This window comes from Topomyia yanbarensis, chromosome 3 (assembly GCF_030247195.1).
Source record: "Topomyia yanbarensis strain Yona2022 chromosome 3, ASM3024719v1, whole genome shotgun sequence".
Classification (NCBI taxonomy): domain Eukaryota; kingdom Metazoa; phylum Arthropoda; class Insecta; order Diptera; family Culicidae; genus Topomyia; species Topomyia yanbarensis.
This window is the reverse complement of record NC_080672.1, coordinates 31,429,045-31,451,540: the sequence shown is the minus strand read 5'-3', so window position 1 is coordinate 31,451,540 and position 22,496 is coordinate 31,429,045. Positions and strand designations below refer to the sequence as shown.

Genomic DNA, 22,496 nt, shown 5'->3' with positions numbered 1-22,496 from the left:
CTATCTTAGTAACCATCGGCAATATGTCGCGACCGGAGATCATAGAAGTGAATTGAGTCATATTTCCACTGGAGTACTGCAAGGCAGCAATCTGGGGCCGGTTCTATTTCTACTCTTCATCAACGATATATCCAAGCTACAGCTAAAAGGAAAATTACGCCTCTTTGCTGACGACACGTCCGTTTTACACCAAGGTGCAAACTGCGACGCAGTTCAGAATCAAATCAAACACTACCTTCACATGCTGCAAGATTTCTTCAATACAAACCTTCTTTCGTTGAATTTGGCCAAAACAAAGTATATGTTCCTGCATTCAGCTCGTCGTCTATTACCACCTCGTGCTCCCTTAGAAATACACGGTCACGAAATAGAAGAAGTTTACGAATATCCCTTCCTAGGGTTAGTCATGGACTCAACTATGGGCTGGTACTCTCACATTAACCAACTCAAGAAAAAACTAAGTTCCTTGTGCGGAATGCTGAAAAGAATCTCACCATTTATCCCAAGAAACTGGTTAATGAAGTTGTATTTTGCACACATCCACTCCAGACTCTAGTACTGCAAAATATATGTCTAAAAACGGTCTTAAAGAAACCATACTAGTTTCTTTCACTGTACGACGACCCAAATAGTTCGATACTTCCTATAAGAGCCTTGTATGAGATGCAGCTTATGGTACTCATGAAACAAATAGTGTCAACAACAACCGTTCATCACAATATGCCATTGAGATGGATCAACAACGACCGCGCTACCACGCAACTTGTTCCTTACCAGGCCCAGAACTCAGATCGGGAAGAAAAAGTTTACATATATTGCCAGTAAACTTTACAATGCCCTATCGACCACCTGTAAAGCAAGAGGGAGCACAAAATTCTTCAAAATTACGTTAAAGCTATCCATCAAACAAAACATCTCCCGCTACTTGACTTGATTCTTCTCGTCATTTATTCGATTCACCCACCATCCAGCATCACCAGCCACCAACGCATCGTTCACACCATCAATGAGCAACGCTAGTCTTCACGTTTAAACGATATTTGAATTAATTACTATTAACATAATGTAATCAATAATTATGGTTCACCAGCAAAAAGAGTAAAACTCACTGGAAAGTGCTAAATTCTTGTAAAAACTGCTCGAAAAAATAAATTAAAATGGGTTTTATGCCTATTGAAGAGGTAACTCAAATGGAGTTCACTTCAACGAGCTTTTCCCCATTCATACAATAAAAAAAGCATTTTACTTCAGCAGTGCAGGATATCGAGAAAGATAACAAAGACGAGCTTAGGTTTAGAATGGATAACCTTTGATAAACTAGCGAGATAGCCTCCTGCTAGCTCTTTACACGTTAGTGTTACGTTGCTTTTAGATTCCATCACGCGTCGTTGAAATTCACGGTGTTGTCACAATTGCGCTTTAATCTACCACTAGTTTCATTTCGAGTGGATTTTGCAGGATCTGCATTGCCTTGTCATGTTTTCATTGATAAAATTCCTCTACCCGTTCATCTTGTTGGCTCTTGTGTGGTGAACTATCTTAATTGCAAACATTTGGAGCACACAGTCACCAATCAATACAATGTTACAATAAGATATGAGACGGTTATTTAGGGAGTTTTATGACCCATATATAAATTGCGCAAGAATAAAATTAAGCATTTCTCGAAATAGAGGACTGAGCGCTGTTAGGTAGAAATACTAAACAAAGACGCTCTTAAATTCACTTTCACTGAAAACGCTATAGCTATTTTACGGACGAGTCTGATTTTAATAGACACATTTGTTATTTATTAGAAGAATCAAGGAAAAGAAAAAAAAATCTTCTTTTCCAAGACTGACAATTAAAGTGCTTGAAATTTTCACTCCAATTAATACTGGTTCAAACTACTTAGGCGGTGTTCAGTTATCCTCGTTCGTGTCTCTTATCACCTATTTTTATTAAGGTGATTCAACAACAGTTGAATCACCTTGGTTATTACGGTGACAATGATTTATATGAAAAAAAAAATTCGCATCCTACACCCCCCAGCGCCGTTACAAATCATGAAATGCAGCGCACACACCAAACAATATGTTCAATATCTTAGTGACCCTTTCCGCTAGTATAATGATTATGTTCTGCAAGCCTAATCCGGTGTAGATTCACATAAATATATAAGGATCTGGCATACCACGAATGAAATCCCGCCACATCGAACCCGTTTATACTTCAGGAATGAATGAATGCAACCACTTTCCCAGAAAACTCAATTGTCCCAAATATTTACCGACTTAGAAAACTTCCTCTGACGAGTAGCGCTATAGAAATATCACATCAAAAAGTAAGACTTGAAAAAATTCCTTTTTGTAGGGGGACGCGGGGCTATTAAGACCGTGGGGGTAATTCGGACTCCCTCGATTTCTTAGAAAATCGCAAGACTTTCTGACTGTCGTACATATCTGTGGAACCACTATTCTATAATATTAACTTTGATAGCTGAATCTAATTCTTGGGATATTTTAGAAAGGAGATACAACATGTTTCCTTTTTTTTGCCATCCTCAAAGCAAAAAACATGATAATGGTAAAACCAATCAACAAAAAAAGTGAAAAAATAACAGGAGAAGTGTTTTGGAGAGCTTGAGGCTCCTATTTTATGGAATGATTTTTGTTTGGGTGAAAACACAGATATTTTCAAGACACTCACACTTTTGTACGAAATGAGCGTACGGGGCTATTTGGACCCCCTATTCCATCAACCACCGTTCAACGGCTTGCGGCTACGCACACGATTGCACACGCCACAAAAAAATATGATTCGCAAATTGATAGCTGTGACTAACCAAATTAACTTTTTGTAACGCAATTTTTTTTTTGCTTCTTAACCGTTATGTGTCCGACGCGGTACCCGGGTACCTTTTTAGGGTTTAATTAATGAAATTCTAATATTCTAAAATTGGAAATTGAAACTTTGTGACATCTTAGAACTTCACTACATCAAGCTTTTGGGTTGATAATATTGTTGGTATGAAAAGGGGGAGTGAGAAGGGGCTCCAATTTGTGAATTTCAATGGAATACTGGCAATGCGGGTAGCAAAATTTTTGGAATTGCATCAATAGGCTGAATCTTTTGGTTTTGGAACCATTTGGTGATTTGATCCCGGAATGAACATACTGGAACAGGTTCCCGTAGGGCTGTGAGTGGCCATTCTGATGTCAAATTGCCATATGGTCCCGCAATTATAAATAACAGATTTTCAAGACAATTTGAAGAGTTTTGATACTCATATTGCTAGGACATTGTTAATAGACGGCGCCGGCGGTTGAGTGGTATGCATGACCGCCACTCATTCCAATTGACCTTGATTCAATTCCAGCCGAGGTCGTTGAGATTTTTCTGAGGTGAAAAAAATCTGTGGTCACGTCTTCCTTCGGAAGGGAAGTAAAGCCGTTGGTCCCCGGTCCATGAGTTGATGAATCGATATCTCGTCCAGATAGTGGAGTCACCTCTCTGGCGTCGGTAAAGAAGAAGTAGAATCCAACTTCTATACTTACTAACAAATATCCTCCTCCCGTGATACTTGTGGAGTGCGCAGTAGTATATACGGCCTCTAGCAAAAGCAAGTATCGAACTAACAATTCCTTCCCTTTCCTTCCGCGATCTACATTCGGGCCTGACCGGTATTGATCAATAAACACTTTAGGATTACCAGGAGTTGCACATTGAAAGATGTTTCGCTACTCCCAAGCATAATTATCTACTGATTCCCTGTGCAACTTCAGCTAGTCCAGATCGTTAACGGAGTAGCAGCCAGGGGTAGTCGCACAAGTTCAAGCTCAAGCTCATATTGCTAGGACATTGTTAAAATTTACAAATGCGCTGGTACTGGAACATTACTCTGGAAAATTCGGATTACCAAGAACCTGATCCATTCATCCGGTTCAATTTCACTGAATCCAAAAAGTGGACGAGTTCTTAAATCCAAAACGTCTAAAGAAAGCCATAATCATATCATTTCAATTTGTGGGTACCGGGGTACCCTCATCGGGGTGCGCGACGTTAGACATAAATACGTTAGGCATAAGTACGTTAGGTATAATGGACGATAGGCATATTTCACAAAAATATAAGAGTAATTGCAAACCTTTCATTATTGTAGGATTCTCAACCTTAAACTCGTTTTTGTCGGCTTAGAAACCTTTTAACGAGAGACAACAAAAATACCGTCGGTTGTCATGATAAAGAGGGACAGTCTGTCTTTGCCTTGAGATATGTTGGTAGACTTCAGCGATTCGTAGTAATGCTGCCTAAGCTCGACTCCTGCCAGCAGAAGACAAAAGATTTGTCCGTAAGATTTTAAGCCACTTCTATTTTCCGATCTGTATATTTCACATCCTTGCTCTCACTTGAGTAATATGGCTCTAAATTTTCATAACTCTCCCTACTTAGTAATATGTAGCTAATTGAAGGTCGTTAAAGGTTGTTAAAAAGAAATTGTGACTAAATATTAGTGGAAATAAAAAAGGCTATTAATACAATTGTATCAAAATATTGAAACTGTGAGAAAAATTAACCACTGTTGGTGGGGTTATGTTCGGCTTCCAGTCTTTGAAGTCTTTATCAAAGGAAACATTTATTTTTCATCCGACTTTTCGGCGACATGTATTGCGCCTTTTTCAAGGAATTATGCTAGTTACCGTGTTATCGTCAAGCACACCTTCGTATATTGGTGCAATAGTCATATTCAGCTATTTTTGCGTATTGCCACTGACTCACGAACGTTGCGGTTTGGTAATTATCCGAAAACGGTCTGTAACAAAGAAATCTATTTTGTGTTCTTTAATGACTTCAGAAATATAATCATTCATCTGAATAATATCGAAGATAATGAATATAGAAGGTATAATATTCGTATATTAGTTTAATGAATAATAAAATTCATAATTCTTTCTTTCATGAGCTGTTCTTCCAGGCATATTTTTTTTCTTTGACTTTTGCACCATTATGTATGTAAGAGCTAATCTAAGTTACGTTATTCATATCTTAACCCTTTCATGCTCATGTTGTTTATAAACATTGCGTATTGCAATTAATCTGATTGGATTCCAATGAATCAGTGCTGCCAGGGACAGTTTAAGTTGACGACGAAAAATGAAATTTTTTTATATCTTCGTTATTTTGCTATATTATTGAAAACTGATTCAACCTATCAATTTAGACTGTCTTTAATTACGTTTTCAACGCACTGGGACTATTGTAATTATTCTAGTAGAATGGTATTGAGCAGAAGGCAAAATTTGAGCAGCTTCTGGCAATGCGAGAGAAGCACCTATACTTATGAAAAAAGGTTTTTCGTGTTTCTTGACCCCACCCTTTTTAAAGAAAAATAATTTTGAAGCCTTGTATGCACTATAAAAAGATGAACATGAAAAGGTTAATACATCTGGGATTGATTTTATACAAAAGCAATTAAACTATTTTAGTCATGTGAAATTTATTGGTTGTACGCCGAGAAATTTACGCAATCTTAGTATGCTTTTATTTGAGCAAAGATTCCTTCAAGTATATACAGCAGAATAAAATGTTGACCGAGGTTGATCAGTTTCCATTATAATTCTTCAACGTCAAAAAAGTTCAAACATTCATACTCTTACCACCCGAGGCCATAATGACAAAAAAATCCTTTAAGTGATACTTCAACATGATTATTTATGCCTATCGTCCATTATGCCAATCGTCCATTATGCCTAACGTCCATTATGCCTAATGTCCATTATGCCTAACGTACGTATGCCAAACGACTGTATGCCTAACGTATTTATACCTAATGGGGTACACCGCCCCTCATCGGCCTGTTGAAGGTGTCTTTTTTGTTGGACACATAACGGTTAAGGAGTTTCTTCAATAAATATTTCATATGTAACCAATTAGGTTGTAAAAATAGTAAAAAAAAATAAGAAAAATTGCGGCCTAAATTGTCCCGTAGGGTGGTCCGAATTACCTCTACATTGTAAAAGGATGGAAAAATGTAGAGTTTTGCAAATTGTCGCCTAACGCTGCCATGGAGTGGTGCATATGAACTCTTATGACTCCAACATGTAGCTGAGGTTTCAAACTAACAATAAGGACCTTTGACCGATAAATTTTTTCACATCATCTGGAACACGTAGCAGAACAGTTGGCACAGTCACAGACGATAGGCAACTGCATGGAACAACAGGTGACATTAGGGTGTCCCAAAATGACATCATGTTAAAAAAGTCATCGGGCTCACTTCTTAAATGAAAGGTTAGGGTATTGGGACCACTTTCTTCTTTGGAGTGAGTTTGCTAAAACGCTTCCTACTGGTGGCGACTTTTGATTTTTTGAAAAATGGGTCGATTTTGGATAAAATTTCAAATTTATGCCTGTTGAAGTGGTCCTGAACTATCTTAGATTTTTTTCAGCATTTTTTATTTTTCTGGAGATCCAAACGGAGAAGTTTGGTTAGTTGGTTTGTACAAATTTGGAATTATAAGAGTGACAGGGCCATTAAAACTTAGTAAAAAGTGAAATTTTTGGTGTTTTTCAGTATTTTTTCTTCAAAACTGGGTATCTACAAAATTTTAAAAGTACAGAAAACACTTTATATAGTTGAGCCGAATTCAGGGGCGTCATTTTGCTGAAGAAAGTGTATAGCTATGGCTAATGGGGTATGAGTTATTTAAGTTTTTGTTACATAACCTTTGACATTTTTAGCAATTTATCAAAAATAATGCTGTTCCAAAAAGTAAATCAGTTCAAATGTGCTTTGACCACACATTGTTTTTCAAAAAATAGAAGGAAAATCATGAAAAAAGACGTTTTCTGTACGTCTTTAGTATGTCAGGACGAGGTTTAATGAGCATCTGATGATTTTTTTTGTAACTTAAATTATAAAAATAATAACTTTGCTAATGACGCCAAGTCTCTAATTATTTTTTGAAGAGTTAATTCTCCATAATTACTTCTAGGAGGCATCTTCAACAAAACGATTGTGTCAGAAGATGCGCTGTATTCTGTTGTAGAACTTTTTCGAGGATATTTGCTCCAAATTTGACTATTTCGGAATTATGTGATCTAAACAGTAAATATCAGTTTTTCAACACTCACCTCACTCTTCTGCATTTTTCTCCACTTCAAAGTTCCTAACATGAAAATAAAACTTTATATACAAAATGTAAGTACGTTAATCAATTCAGCCTTCAAATATACGCTATAACTTGCCATTAACTCGACATATTTGTTTAATTTTAGTGATTTTCAAACCCGCTAGGTGGCTATTAGTATAGAAAATATTTTTTAAAAAAATCGTCAAATGCTCATAAAAACCGATTCTGATGTACTAGAGACAAGCGAAAAACGCCATTTTTCATCATTTTCCTTCTATTTTCCGAAAAATAATATGCGGACTAAGCCCACTTAAGTTGTTTTATTTTGTAGAACAATGTTATTTTTTATGAATATCATAAAATGTCAAAAGGTTATTTAACAAAAACGTAAATAACTTATACCCCATTGGCCGTAGCTATACACTTTCTTCAGCAAAATTACGCCCCTGAATTCGGCTCAACTATATGAAGTGTTTTCTGTACTCTTAAAATTTTGTAGATACCCAGTTTTGAAGAAAAAATACTGAAAAACATCAAAAATTTCACTTTTTACTAAGTTTTAATGGCCCTGCCGCTCTTATAATTCCAAATTTGTACAAACTAACTAACCAAACTTCTCCGTTTGGATCTCCAGAAAAATAAAAAATGCTGAAAAAAAATCTAAGACAGTTCAGGACCACTTCAACAGGCATAAATTTGAAATTTTATCCAAAATCGGCCCATTTTTCAAAAAATCAAAAGTCGCCACCAGTAGGAAGCGTTTTAGCAAACTCACTCCAAAGAAGAAGGTGGTCCCAATACCCTAACCTTTCATTTAAGAAGTGAGCCCGATGACTTTTTTAACATGATGTCATTTTGGGACACCCTAAGGTGACATACGCTGCTGGTCAAAGGGTGTGAGATAAAAATACACGAATCTTTGAGGTTTCTCTAAAACTATTTTTATATTCAGAGATTTTATAGTTAGGCACAGTCGTAAATATGAAATAGAACACTTTTATTTCTAAATTAAATGTTATATCGTAATTCTCCCTTCTCCATGAGAACGAAAAAAGTACTTGGACCGTGATATAGGTGTACTGTAATTCATTGCTTTTAAATTTTTCAAATCAATTGATTTTAAGGTTTTAATATTTTTAACAACTAGTAGTCTGTAAAAAACTCCCTTATTCAACCAAAATTTATCCATTCGTCTTGACATTGTCATTCAAACATTGATAAGTTTACGTTGGTATAGCGTACTATTGATTTTGAGCTGCTTACCACAAACGATCCATTTAGATTAGTAACTAGATGTTTTTTTGTTTATTTTGAGTGTTTCTTTTTTTTTCAAAGGTTTTAAAGCATTTGTAATGAAGTTTTCGGAACGCCGAAGTGCAATGAAATTGAAAGACGGATTCTAGAGTGAATCAGTTATAAACTTAAAACGGAAAACTAGGACTAGGCAGGCTCTTGTGGACATGATCGAAAGGAAATGTGAAGAATCCTTTGCCTTCTGCTAAGTAGGAGTTGGGCGTTGCACCCAAGTCTACTGCATGGTCATTGATGGAACATAACTCATCATTATGTTTTACCGCCGACGCCGGCGGTAAAACATGATGATGAGTTATGTTGTGTGGGCGGAAGTTTCAAAGAGAGAATCTGGACAGCATCGATGGTCCATATTTAGTTTATGATCGGGTCTGATATGTCGGATAGCATGCTGCAGCGCCGATAGTGCAGTCACTCAGAGGAGCTCACGCACGAATAGTCTTTTGATCTCTGAATTTGCTAGGAGTACTCAAACGGAGCTCATGTGAACTATCAAGTTTTCAAGAGAGCACAAACTTAGCTTATTTGAAACTCTCTAGCCGCTGGCAGTACATAAACGGCAATGTTTTGTATTTTTTTTTATTGTTACGGGTGAACACACAAAATTTGTTTCGTAGACGAAACTACTGTACGCTTTAAAATGCGTATGCTTTTAAGCAGCAATAAGTTCCAATAGATTTAAAAAAATCCACTTCATATTTACCATGCAATGCAGAACTTCTTCAAATTGGAGAATAAAACATGCGACTAAAAACAAAATTATCCAAAAGCAATTACGAAGTAAACAAAATCAATTCGCCAAATAAAATGAAAAATTGCCTTCTTAGATACAGGAATCAAAAAACACACGCACACGTTTTTGTTTATCTTTTACTCCCCCACGCAAATTGGACCGTTCAAAGGAAAGATTGAAGACGTCTTTTCCAATCACCTGGAGGCATTTTGCTGAGCCTGAGTGCTCGCATCAAAACTTTCCAGCTCGCTCCTTTGGGACATCAAAAGTTGTAATCTTTTAAATTCCCCTCCGACCCATCGTGAATTGTGCCATCATCCGAGGGATGATTTGTGTGTTTATCTATGCGCTGTTTGTACGCAGAATGTGTCAAAAGTTGTATTGCTGTTTTGGGATGTGGGGATAATATTTCGTTTGCTTAAATTGATTGAGCATAAGCCTGAACGAATTATTTTTAGAAAAAGTTTTTTTTTCGTAAATGTTGGGAACATGAAAGACGATCTTAATCGAAGCAGGAAGTTGCGACTGACTGTTGGTTCAAATTAATACAATTTACTTACCAGGCAGACATTAACCTAATCCAGAACAAACCTTCCCAAAGGCGATGAAACTAAACTTTTCCGAATTTTCTCTGAATAGCTCTATCCCATCGATGTTAGCAACCGATCGGCAAACTTACCATTGCAACAAATCGGTTCGAAACGGTACACCGAATAATACGAAATTACGACGACTGCTCCCGACGGCCGGACATGTGTTCCCCCGCCAGTAAACCATAATTGGATGAAATCAGCAATAGATTTCGATCTGGAAAAAACTTTATCGTCTCGATTAGGTCAGCAAGTTGAACCCCGAGCGAACGATAAAGATACAACCAACTTTACGCGCCATGGGGCAACGACGTGCGGGTGGGAACGATCTGGAAACAAACACGGGTTTCCCCCTCCCCCGAACAAGTTTTCGGACCAAGCTGGAAAGAGACGAACGAAATATCCGTGCGCCGTTTTGTAGTGATCCGCTTTTGTTGGACCCGAAAAGATATCATTCGAAAGGAAAGTTACTTTTTCGTGTTAGGACTGAACAACTGGAAAAAAGTTAGTTTTCATGGCTGAAACAGTGTGTACATCTGAAGTAAGAAGCGAATAAAGAAAGTTTTTCTTTTGGGGTACTTTCTACACTCGTTCTTGGAAGTCGTCCGTTTCGCTGATAAAATGTTTAAAGTCGCGTCAAGCCAATGCACTTCGGACCTCGGAGTCACGTTTTCACGTCAGTTCGTTGAGAACTGTTGGCGGAAAGTTAGTCTCTGTCATATCTTAGTGATAAATTTTAAGTAAAAATTTACGATATCATATTTTTGTAAGGGTAAGTTCAGCTATAAAACACTCACCTTTGCGATAGGGTGCTTTTAGAGATAGAGAACCATGCAACCCGTTTCATTCCATTAAAGTGAATTTATTATGTTTTTGTAGTATTAAATCATCATGTTCGATCATACTCTACTCATATCGAAATATTCCACAAAGACGAAACAATGATCAATTTCAATTCATTGAAGGCCATTTATCTAAACGTGCGATAATCAGCCAATTGACCGGAACTTTCCAAAGCGCCATTGAAATTAAATTCCTGAAACAATTAGCTTGCCACCATAGGGCCTCACACCGCCACCGTCGCTGCTGTCGACTGCCGGGAGGAAAGCGACTCGACTGGTGCACAGTTTTTACCGTTGCAAGGAATGTGTATTTTCTCGCAAGCGTGCTGAGCCGGAACAGAGGTAATTTCGAAATATTCCACTTAAATAGCCGTCTTTTTCTGGTATGTCAACACACTTGATTGAACTGCTAGCTTAGCGAATGTCGTGATGGCAATGACCAACTGTCAATCTCGTTGAAGCCCGATGCAAACAGTTGGCAATGAAATGGAAGCTCTAATACTACAAGACTATATGTTATTTCAAACGAAATCTCAATTAGAAAATTGATTTTTCATAGTTTTCGTCTGAATGATATTACTTGTGAACTTTATTCGGAAAGATTTTAACGGAATAAATTCTCTTTTGGGATTTCCGCGCACAATCGGTTCTAATAAATGTGAACCAAAGTAGTATTTATCCTCGCATCTTTTATAAAAATTCATGCACATTCAAAGTAGTTTAGTGCAACTCAATACAGTTTTGTGAACTCCAGTGAAGTTGGTCGAACTTAAGTAATAAGCCATATGGACTATCAAGAATAAAGAAAATATTACAAGCTGAAGGGACATTTTACAGATTTTTTTCCAAATCAGACAAGGCCTATGAACTTTAAAAAACCATACATACTTTGGAGAGATCCTAAGACTTACTACCATTTTCTACAAGCTGTAAATTGCAGCTATATTTTTCGAAGCTCTGAGAAAATTTCAATGATTTTTGTTAAGCTTCAATGCAGCTCTGTAAACTTCGGAGAAGATCTTCGATCTTCAGAGAAGTCTTGTGAACTTCGGGAGAGATGATAGAATGCATTAGAAATTGTCGAACAAAATTCAAAAAAATACTTGTAACCGGTGTATAATACATTTTGTTAATAGCTGATAAAGTATATAAATTGAAAAAAATGTTAACCCTTTCATGCCCAACTTTTTTCTAGTGTAGGTAGGGTTACAAAACTATTTTTCCTTGTAAACGGTGGGGTCAAGAAACTCGAAAAACCTTTTTCCATAAAGATAGGTGCTTTCCTTGCAGTGCTAGAAGCTGCTCAATTTTTATCTTCCAATGCTCACTACAATTCTCCTAGAATATTTACAATAGACCAACTGGGTGGAAAACGTAGCCAAAAATAGTCTAAATTGATAATTTTTATCAGTTTTCACTAATATTGCAACCTAACGAAGTTATATGAAAAAATCATTTTGCGTTGTCAACGTAAACGGTCCCTTGCAGCACTGCTTCATCGGAGTTCAATCAGACTAATTGCAATAATTTCAGTTCTAGAGCTGATCCTTGTAACTGTTAATACTTAAATGAAAGCTAATAGTCACATATATTAGCCTTATTTGTTTTTGTGATCAAATCTTGCGTCAAACAAAAGTTATAGCTGTTTAAAAACGTTGTTGTCCACAAACAACATGGGCATGAATGGGTTAAAAACCTTCGTACATAAATGGTTACCCAAACAACGAGTCCCTCTATATCCTGTTCCTCTGTAATATAAAGTTTGTTCTTGGAAAAATAGAGTATTGGAAAAGCCAAAGTTTGGCTGCCCGAAAGTGCCCATGAAAACAGAAATCTTCAATGGAAATAGTACAAATTAAAATGTTATTAGTTGTTATGTTATTAGTTCTTTAAGCAATCAGTTTATTTTGGTGATACCTGCAAGTTTGAAATGAAACAAATTAAAATAATCAATTATAGTTTTAGCGTGGAAAAGTCTAAAAACTGACTTTTAAAGTATATTTACAAAAAAAACGATTTCGCCTCAAAAGTGAGGCTTGATGTATATTGTATCTTAGACGAAGTTGTTCAAAACATAATATTCTACAACTTTACCGAAGACATCCACTCTCAAAAATAACTTCGGATTTTTTTTTTCGCTCGGCTACTCTAATTTAGTCTTATCAAAAAATAGTTTATTTAAAAAGTTGCAGAATAATATTTTGAATATATCGTACGAAGAAATGCTGGCTCTAAGGCCTCAAATAGGTTTTGTCTTATCCCAAGTAACAATTGAAGTTTAATAGTACGCTACAAGTGCAATCTAAGTTTTATCAGTGGCTATAAAACTATCATAAAACCTTAATTGTTACTAGGGATGTTTCAAAACATCGGGTCGTTTTCGGCTCTAATCTCGGTGCCACAAAAGCAATACAGAAGACTTCTGAGAACGAGAAAAAGAGAAAGAGAAGGACTAAATTGTTACAATGTTTGATTTTAGGACGATATAAATGAGGGACATCTAGGGGACATTTTGGTGATATTTCGAAACGGGACGTTGGGTGGTCTTCTTCGGACCAGTAGGGTATCCATTAGCTAAGACCTGTCGGATCTATACTCCATGCACGACCAAACAATTTGTTCGATATCGTGAGAGCCATTGCCACAAGCACAGACAACACTAGCCACGAGCCCGATACACCGGAGATGTACACACGAAGGATGGTTTGCCATGAGTCGGGATACCTTACGAATGAAGTAGTTGGTGATTGAGACTACGATCGACAGATGGTCACTACCGTGTATAACATAAATTACCGTCCACGTGCAATCTAACCGAAGCGATGTCGAGCAGAGGGACAAGCCTAAAGAGCTCGGACGCGCTGAAAAAGCAGGAATCCGAATCATTTCACCCTCGCTTAACATTGGCATGTTGAGGTAATCACAAAGATCGTAACTTAAGGAAAACCGGTTATTATCATAGTGGTAACGCCATGCCGTACCATGAGTTGAAGTCTCCTAAAACTAGACGCGATTCAGGCAGGGATTGATGTCGTGTAGCCGTTGGTGTCCAACCGAGGTTTTTAAAAGAAGCAGTAATTAAAAGCTTGATAATTCGAGCCCCATCGAGAGACACCTTTTGATCTTTACAAGGAAGTTTAGGAGAGGAAATGTTTCTCATCTTTCTAGAACTTCTAGCTACTTTAGCATATGTTTCAAGATCAGCGTCGTCCTCGTTAGGAGGCAAGAGAACACAGAGGTTCGTTGAGGGTGGTGGAGTAACTTTCTTCAAGATTTCTACAAAAGCACGCTTGGAACGTCTCGCAAGGGCGCGTTTTACTTTATCCCCGCATAGTTTGAGCGCGGCACATGTTGAGATATCAGTCATGCAGACTCTCAGCATAGTAAGGGCACTTTTCGGCATTCTTACTACAATTAGAGTAATTCATGTACAAACAAACGGACAGGAAGACGACTCTTGTGCAAGAGGATGTAGCTTGGTAACACGGTTTTAGCGAAGATTACCCAATACGAATTTGATTGAGTATATTTTCGAACTATCTCCTACGTTTAACAATGAATTCAAACGTTTGAAATCCAGTATTTTCAGAAGCCGAAGTCCGCTCTCAAGAACTGCCAAACCTGTACTACAGCAGATCTTCGCATGTCAAGCTCACATCGTTGACAATGTCTTCAATTTCTGGGTATTGGACGGGAAAAAGACCACAAATGGATCAGTTCTGGATCATGTTTGGCGGGAAGCCTGAACCCGATTCAACCACAATTTGACCATGCGGAGAAGAAACTAATGAAAACGTAAACGCGTGGGCTCAATGCCTACGCAGACGGGAAAATCCAATAAATGTGTTAAGAAAGATAAAAACCACTTATATCTAAACTGGATTCCAACGAGGCACCGATCCAGCTTATACAGGTGGCTATTGTTTAAACCTTAAAGCGCGAACAAAAGGTTGAGGAATGTGACCTTAAGAAACAGGCAGAAAGCAAACTGAGGCAAAGCGTAAAATCCGTACAGAGAATAAAACACACCCGAACTGTCTGAGAGTCAGGGTAAGAATGCTTCCAATGAGGCCAATCGATTGAATAACTTAATTTCGAAATCGAATGACTTTCACGGCAGTTCAATTAGAATGGCTAATGGTGAGATGAAGCACTCAACTGTCTTTTTGACAAGCACTCTCCAGTCTATACGCAGCCACCGCCTACGCTTGCCCCTTAGTTCTTTTCATGGTAGTTCTGATTCTTAGGCATTTGCTTGTAGAGTTATAGGGGGAACTGGGCCATTTCGGACCTAGTAAGGGTAGCTATAGAACTGGGACGATTCACAAATAAATATTTTTTCCTGAAAGCCTGATTAATTGCGCACATTTTTTTTCTAAGGCAACCTTTTCCGATATTTTACCGTATTGTGTATAAACGGTTCTGCGCGAAAGTACATGAAAGGTCCGAATTACCCCAACCCGGTTTCAATTCAGACCACCCATTTCTTATCGATTTTTTTCCAGCAGAAATTTTGGCCTAAGTTATTCCTATTTTATTTTCACCAAATTTCTAATTGTGAAAAGAAAAGCTCTCTTTGATACATAAAACTTTGTTGTAAGTATAGCTAATATAGTAGATAAATAAAAGCTGGGTCAATCTAATTAAAAATAGGTTATGAGCTGTAACGTCGAAGTCTGTCAACCGATTTGCGAAAACTTATGTTTTCTTGAAAGCTCGACCGATTGCGTACACTTTCTTCTCAAACGGTTTTGGCGATCGCGTATCAGATCGTATATACGGCAAATGGTCCGAATTAAACCAACCCGTGTTTTATTATTCACAAACCGATTAAACGAAAACAGTTGATGGTATAGCCCAAAACAAGATATTAAAATAAAGATATTATCCGGTAGATCCAAAATCACGATAATTATTTGGTGTTGCCAACAAAAATCTTGTTTTTTGGCTTACAATTTTTTCAAAAAAGCGCTCCGAGACAACATTCGCTCCTAGCGCATGCAAATTGAGAACCGCCAAATTTTGCGAGATATAACAGAACTATATGCTAGCCTTGAAAATGATATATACGTTTTGCATAATATTACCATAGGTACGTAGCTACGGGTCAATTCAGACTGTCATCTTTTTAAAAAAATTTTATTATACAATTATGTTTACCTATAAAATATTTATTAGAGAAACTTCTTAAGAAGCAAAAAAAGCGTTACAAAAATTTAATCCGTTTAGTCACAGCTGTCGATTGGCGCATCATGTATTTTCTTTTTTTGCTATGGCGTGTGCAATTGTCTGCGTAGCGGCAAGCCGCTGAACGGTGTTTGATGAAATAGGGGGTCCGAATAGCTTCGTACGCCATTACGCACAAAAGTGGTGAGCGTCTTGATAATATCTGCGTTTTCACCCAAACAAAAATCATTTTTTAAATAGGAGCCTCAAGCTTTCTAAAATACTTATTTGTTGTTTTTTCACATTTATTTGTTGCTTTGATCACGGTTTTACCATTATAATGATTTTTGTTTTGAGGATGGCAAAAAATGAAACAAGTTTTATTTCCGTTCCAAAAAAAAACTAAAAAATTAGATTCAGCTGACAAAATTAATATTTTGGAATAGCGGTTCCACAAATATGTACGACAATCTGAAAGTCTTAGGTTTCTGAGAAATCGAGGGAACCGAATTACCCCCAGTGTTCTTTCCCCTTAATTTATATCTTTGTTCTCATCTTTCCACAGATGTGCTCGACGCGGAACGATTTGTTCAGTATTTCCCTTCCAAGTATGTTTTGACCGATACAGTCGGATTTTTGTGTTTCAAATCCAGCACATCAGTCAATTGAACGATATATCCTAAGTAACAGACACCAAATTGGCACCAGTTAAAAGCCAAATGCAAACAGTAACACAACTAGTACTTCGGAAAGCAAGCACAGAAATTCTGTATGGTAAAGAAACGAAAAGTCTTGTTTTTGTACAAATGTTTTATTCAGAAAACCCTTGAAATCTCCGGGATTTTTGTCTTCACATTGAGTAAGCATCATGACAAAGTAAAACGAAAATTCCAATTTTCATCGATCGAAAAACTGTGCTCAATGATTATACCAAAATTACGAATTGTATCTATACTGCCCATACAAGCATAAGAGTTCCATATTGAAAAATAGCAAGCCGAGGAAAACTCTGTTCAAGATTTACATTTTCATTGAGCCGTATGGATGGGTCAACCAAGTTTTGGTGTTTTTTCGATATTTTCTAAACAAACCTGGTAATCTCATTTTTGCTTTGTGATTCAGTGGTGATACAGAATACAATCCAGCAGATAACTCATTTTCGACAAAAATCCATATGGAACTCTTATGCTTTTATGGGCAGTACAGTAACATTCTAAAGGAGGTACTATAGTTTATGCGCACAACGCGTCAATTTACCACGAATTATTCCATCGAGGAGCTTTCACTGATTAAAGTTCCGTCAACGGAAAGATTTAGTATCAATCTTGGTGCCGGTTGCGGTTTTGTGAAACCGAGCGGAAAAACACCGTCAATCATTTCGAATCGTCTTGCTCCGAAGCCAGCCTAGCTCAACAGCGTCGAAGTAGGCGTTGATATAATCATTTTGTGAAGTGCGAGCTTTTCTCTATCTTGAGCTATGTCGACAAAATAAGCTCCATCTTTCCAACACACACATATGGGAAAAATGCGAAAAGAAACGTCGCCATTCTTAGGCCCCTGAAAATGAAAAAGATTCTGCTTGCTTGGCAAAGAACAAAAAAAGACACATAACAATATCTTCCCAAAAGTAGGTGCCTGTAGCTGTCAGTCAGTCTGGATTGAATCACCGCTTATGATGTATCGCTTTTTTTGTCGGTTGGTTTGTTGACATATCCAAGGACGAAGATGATGACGATGGCACATTAAATCGCTAAGTAGGAGAAAAACGCGTGATACTTTTAGCGGGGTGTGTAGCGTCTCACTTACCGGCCAACAACGGCAGCCTCCAATCGCAGCGATGATTGATGGTAATATGAAGGACGTGACAATGTTTTGCCCGGATTGTTGCCGGTTTGTTTTTAACACGGATCGGCGAATGTTATCCAACGCATTTTGGGGCAACTGTGCGTGTGAGAGAATCTCATAAATCACAAAACGTGGTGAGACTACGCCAGCACTTGGATTTAGTATTGTTTTTCAGAATGGAAAAAATGAGTCTTAATTTCGATTCATTAAAAAAAATCTAGAGATTAGGATGGGGATAGGTATCTATGAAATATATATAACAAGATGGATGTGATGTTTTGCAAGCAATGAATCTATTATCACCAGCGCTGTCGAATAAAAAATGATTAATATCCAAATTTTATTTCTCTGTCACTCTTTTGCACACTATAAAAAATGGCGTAAAAAACAATGGAATGCAGCAAAAAAATCCACAAAAACTATGACAGTTTTCATCCATTAAGGGCAATCTACCTTTCCCGATCGATATTGCGACACCCCCACAGCAAACACATTTCAAACAGATCAAGGTAATGGATTTTCCAATGTTAATGAAAAAATGAAATTATGTTCCCCTCCCCTCACAGTAACGAGAATCTGCTTAATCAAAAATCAAAATACACACGCTTCGGAAAAACTTCCACCAAGGCCAAGCACACCTACCCCAGCTGCAGCCACCATTGAACCACCCGAACATGTTTATGTGCGATGATGAGCCCCCGCAGTCGGTTCGAACGCGTTCGCGAGAAAAAACCAATTCAACGCTTCGTTATTATATCCAACCCTATTTTTCCCCCAACCGTTGTGGCGGCAGATCAGTGTTTTACACTTTGTGTCGAGCGCTCATTGCCATCAGGCAATGAGTTCGCTTGTTTTTCCATCCCCCATTTCGTTCACCCGTTTCAGCTTAATGAAACATTTCGCGTCACAAAAACCTTTAATCCCTTCTTTGCAACAAACATTCGCTTTTGACTTTGACGTCGACTTTGGTGGTTGTGGCTTTTTTTTCTCACTGTGCCGAACGTTTTTCTCGAGTCTTCACCGCTCAGTTGGCCGGAGGCGAGAAATGAAAACGCTTGGTATCAAATACAGGCCTACTGCGAGATTAACACATCATTCGGTTGATGGCTTATCAAATATTCAACATAAACATTCTTGAAAGTTAATGCAAATGATAGCTTCCTCCCGCTTTGCGAGTTTGTTTCTCTAAATAGGTGCTTGGCAAATTAAAACAACATTGACACGTGTCACTGCGATCACTCCGTTCGCGTTTGGTGTCAACTGATAAGGTAAGGATAGATACTTGGCTTCTGCCGGCGGAGAACTAAACTACCGGACAAGTTTCGTCAGAATCAAAACATAATTAAAATGTATTGAGAAAGTTATGCGAGAATTAAACTTTTCTGTATCATCATTGATGTTGCGGCAACCCGTGCTACGCAACATTCTTTCAAGATACGTACAAATGAGACAAAGAGAGGGAGTTTTTTCGTGAGAGGATTTTTATCGCTAGGGAGAAGCGGAAAATTAAACTTTCATTCCGTTCGATGCTTGGTATTAATTGACGGAATTACCTGTTCGATACTTGTCATAGCAATTTACGGTGATAATAATCCATACGTTATTTGTAAGTGTTTCACTTTTAGAACTGTTATATGATAAATTCCACGAAATTCATATGCGAAACATTTGAGATTCAGTCATCATAACGGACAATAATTTTAAATGTAAAACACGTGAAATGCACTGCTGTCACAACTTAACAATCAATGATTTTTTTTATAGAAATTAAATATTTCGTTATAGTAATTTCAATTCATTTCATTAAATTTTGAGTTAGAAACATTTGAAAATCAATGGAACTTTTTCAGTTCAGACGATGTGCATGTTTTTATTTATTTATACATTTTATTATATGTTGGTTGATTAATTTTCCACACTTTTCCACAAACTATATGACTTCTGTATACGTTACTTCTGACATACTAGATACAAATTTAATATTTACAGTTCATCCCGATCAGAAAACAATAAGAATATTATAACAGAATTCTCGTTAGTAGTTAAAATAACAGATAATTACAACAAGTAACAATGCGAGATATAGTTTTGAATTACTTTTGTTATGTGTTTCGGATTGGGGTGGGATTCATTAGGAAAATATTTGAAATTGATGTGTTCTGCTTACCTTGATTTTTGATGAATGGAACGTGTGGATTATTTTCAGTGTAATATTTCATTAAGCAATGCACAGTGGTTTTGTTTTTCTTAAAATGTTTCCATCGATTAGTTGTGCAAAAATGATTTACTTTGAGTCAATGATGGCTTCGGAGGAAGTTGTGGGCGTTATAATTCCTTTGCGATGGCGTTGTAATTTTATAATCAATTCCCACTCTAATTATTTATAAGAAAAATCATGCCTTCAAAAATGCGTACTTCAACTTTCCTGATCAATATAAAAAATCAACGAACATTTTTTGGGAACACGTGGTTTGTTTGCCAAAATTGCGCGATCTATTAATTTTTTTTTCGACAGTTGTCCAAATGGACCTGTAGAGCTATGTTCTCGGAAGGCCTCCCTGTCAGAATCATACACTACAATTGCAGACGAGACAGGCAATGGAGCCCACATAGCGTGCCGTGATTCTGAATGTGGCACTCATTGTACGATACAGGTATGTGCGCGATCGTGTGTATCATCGCGAAGGACTCGAGCATTTGTACGTTAACGTGTTCGATCGCGTGTGCTAACGTATATGTTTTATATTAAAACCGTGTACCTTTCGCATATTCGCGTGTGTTCTAGAATGATCGCACGCGGACCGTGAATCTGGTATTTAATTTTTCGTATACGGTTCAGATTCTAAAAGAAAGTGGGTTCTTCCTTATCGCTAGTGTTCCCAGTCATATCGCCATGGAACGGGTTGTCCTGTGGGTAAGAGCTTTATTTTTTTGATTGGTATAACTGAATGTATGGCCCTAAGTTGTTAGAATGGATGGTACACATTTCCGGACGAGACCGATTCATAATCGCGCACGTTTGCGGATTCGCGTTTGTAACTAACTTTGCCAAGTACTAAAACGTTCACATTATTACCGGAGTGTTAACAAGTTTGCGTGATCGCGTGCGTAGGTATGCGTAGATGATCGCGAAGCGTTTAAGCCTTTGTATGTTGACGTGTTTGTCGCGTGTATGTGACTTCGCATGTATAAATTCGATTTTGTAATCCAGTGCCCATTCACATATTCGCGTGTGTACTTGGATGACCACGCGGATCGTCATTCTGATATTTAGTTTTCAGTGACCGGATCATATTCTGACGAGGAGTGAGTTACCCCATATCACTAGAGTTCTTGGTCATGTCGCCATGGAACGTGTTGTCTAGTGGACATGGGAGTTATTTTTTTTCGTAATTTTTCAATTTTTTTTATTAATTGACATGGACCTAGACTAGTACCGAGAATAGAGACTTTCGTACGTGCCCGATCCACGATCGCGCGAGCGCGGGAGTTTCTAGATTGACGTTTGCGATCGCGTTTGTAAGTTTATGAGTGCTGAGACGGCCACCTTATCCATGTTTGCGAGATCGTGGGCGTAGATTTCTTGGATAATCGCGGGGGACTCAAACGTTTATATGCTGACGTGATTTTGTAACATATTTGTGTGTGTTCTTGAATGGTCGCGCGAACCGTGAGTCTGACACTAAATTTTCGGTGTACGGTTCAGATTATAGCAGAGGGTGGGTTTCCTTATATCGATAGAGTTTCCGGTCATGTCGCCATGTTGTCTAATAGGTAATAGATATGAGCATATTTTCTCATTTGGTCCAACTGAAGGCATGGACCTAGGCTTCTAGGATCGAGGACAGACTTTCGGACGTGACCGATTCGCGTTCGTGTGCTCGAGGGCATTTTTGTAGGTTCCCGCTTGAGACCGCGTTTGAGAATTTATGACTGTTAAGACGTTCACTATCACCGAGGTGTGATCATGTTTGCGAGATCGCGGGCGTAGGTGTACATGGTTGTTCGCGAAGAGCTCAAGCGTTTGTATGTTAACGTGTTTTTCGCGTGTGCTAGCGTGTATGTGATTTCGCGTATATACACTCGATTCTGTGACCGTGGTACATATTTCACATATTTGCGTGTGGTACTGAACGATCGCGCGAGTCGTAAATCTGATACTAAATTTCAGTGTACGGTTCAGATGCTAAAAGGGAGTGAATTCTCTTGTATCAACTGTAGTTCCCGGTCATGTCGCCATGGAGCGTGTTATCTGGTGGATGTGAGCGTCATCTATGACTGACGCAGTTGAAGGCAGCAGTATAAGAATCAAATAGAAGATATAAAATGCAATAGATGAGAGAATAGACAGGTACATTGTACCTGTACAAGATATAGCTGAAGTTATGATCATCACGCGACAAATATACATTAGTACTTGACACACTAGTAATACATGAATAGCCAACCACCACGCATAGCATATCCTTTCTCAATTATCTATTCGTTATTGGTTTATTTGTTAATTGTGAGCTGGAAACGAGAGGAAACGTATAGAACAGAAAAAGGCTCACAACCGCCCTCTCGGTCTCCTCGATACACCACTATCGAGGCGTATTGTAATCAACATCTTGAAGCGGGCTTCTTATATAAATCAACTCCAGAGTAGTCATAATGATTGGTGGATTATTACTGAGAACTAATTAACCTCTAGTAATAGAACTTGGTGCAAATAGGAACTAAAAAGAGCGAACGGCCTTATATTTAGATAACTATAGTGAATCTATTGTGGCTTGATGATATTTACAATACCGTCAATCTCATCAATCTGTGAAAGGGAAAATTGTGCGATCTATTAATTACGCCTAAATTGTTGAATTTGGGTTATTGACGTTTTCGGAGGATTTTGTAGACATTA

General features: G+C 37.8%; 1 protein-coding gene across 2 annotated transcripts in view; it reads right to left on the bottom strand.

Annotated features, from left to right (window-relative positions):
- Positions 1-18,712, bottom strand: part of LOC131693297 (lachesin-like) — a 303,507-nt gene extending 284,795 nt beyond the window's left edge. Inside the window, exon 1 of one of the 2 annotated variants that reach the window (XM_058981007.1) lies at positions 18,242-18,712. The gene's annotated coding sequence lies outside the window, so the exon portion shown is untranslated. Of the gene's footprint in view, positions 1-17,560; positions 17,579-18,241 lie in introns of those variants that run through there. The other variant, XM_058981008.1, reaches the window with a different exon arrangement.
- Positions 18,713-22,496: the final 3,784 nt, after the last annotated feature.